Source organism: Arachis ipaensis, chromosome B08, assembly GCF_000816755.2.
Source record: "Arachis ipaensis cultivar K30076 chromosome B08, Araip1.1, whole genome shotgun sequence".
Classification (NCBI taxonomy): Eukaryota; Viridiplantae; Streptophyta; class Magnoliopsida; order Fabales; family Fabaceae; genus Arachis; species Arachis ipaensis.
The window spans coordinates 10,807,685-10,809,483 of NC_029792.2; positions in this window are offsets into that span (position 1 = coordinate 10,807,685).

Sequence of the window (1,799 nt, forward strand, 5' to 3'; positions counted from 1 at the left end):
TACTAAAGATTGCTAACCTAAAAAATTTTTACTAATAAATTATTATTAGTGCACGACAATCTTTAAGGTAACTCCAAAACCAGAAAGACATGTTAGTTGCAAAAGATATATTTGAATTAGACAAGAAGATATATTTGCAACAACTAGAAACAAAATATTTAATTTATATGCAAGCTAAATGTACTTAAACATATAGTTATAAGTTCTTATAGAAAAAGAAAATAAAACTAATTTTTCTCCACAAACATTCTATCAATTTTGTCATATATATTCTCTCTTCCTCTCTCTAGAAAATACATAATATAATGTCATTTTAAAACTTATTTACTTTTGGAGTACATAACAGTTAAATTTAAAGGAGTAAAACATACTTCTTTTCTCTAAAAACTTTTAAAGAGTTTTAAAAAATACTATTAACATTTAGTTTAAATTTTTTTCTTAATATTTAAAATAAATTTTAACTATATTCCTATCATAATGTTTAAAGATCAATGGTTAATCAATTCCTTCTTAAAAGTTTTTTTTCTCTGATTCTAACTCTAAATCTCATCTCTAATCCTAAAATCACCCCAATAATTCTAATTCCTACCATCACTACCGCTATTGCTACCCCAACCCCAATAAACCATCTCTCATTCAACTGTCACTACCTCTCACCTCCAACTTTCCTTGTCACCATAATTCTAAATCATGGTCGCCGCCACCATCATCACCAACACAGAATCAATGATACATAAGGAAAAAAAAAAGCTTATCAAAATAGTTTCTCGAAGGCAGGACAAAGCAGAGAAAGAGAAGGATAAGAGAGAGATATGGTGATGTTAGGACTAGCAATCTGACCTGCACTTGCGGATATCCAACTCGTTTTCAATCGAAGTGGGTTGGCTACCCGACTTCCAGCGATAAAAATTTTAAGTATCGAATCAATCAATCCTATCTAATCAACCTGCACTTTTAATTAATATCTATGGTATATGTTCATAAAAATATATACATATGATAAATAAGTAAAAAATTAAATCTAAATTCTTTTTTCTTTTTATTCCTGTCCCTAAGTTAATAATTCAACTTGCAAATAATACGACATAAAATATTATTTGATATTAAGAATTATATTGTGTGAAAATAAATTTATTTTATGCGGGTCGAATCAGATAAGGTTAGATTAAGAATTTTAAACTCATAAATAAAATTAAAGTAAAGTTAATTAAATTTTACTCTACTCATTCTATCCTTAAATAGTGCGAAGTAACAACAAACGAAAATTGCGAAATTGAGGCTACATAAGCTAAGAAAAGGCGGCAGGCTAGAGAAATGCGAATAGGGGTGACAATGGATAGGGTAGAGTAGGGTTTAGAGTCAATTCTAACTCTATCTGTTCTTAACTTGCGGGTATCCGATCCTACTCGTGAGTTACAAAAAAATATGTAATATTATTATATAACTTGATGATAATTTAAAATAGAATGGACTTTTATGTAAAAAAAATATTAAATTATCAATTAATGATCTTCTTTTAATGACTAAGGATTTTTTGTATTTAGTGAAAGGTTTTTGATTCAACATCCACTTAAAATATATTTTTATATAAGTATATAACATATACATATATAGGGTGCGGCTTGATCGAGTAGGGTTGAGACACAACCCGCACCCTACCCGACCCGCACGAGAACCCTACCCGTACCCTATCCTACCCGCTGCGAATCGGACTGGCAACCCTAACCAAGTAGGTGGGGCGGATTGAGTACCCACGGATAAGGTACATGTTGCCATCCCTAGATGCGAAACAGAATTTG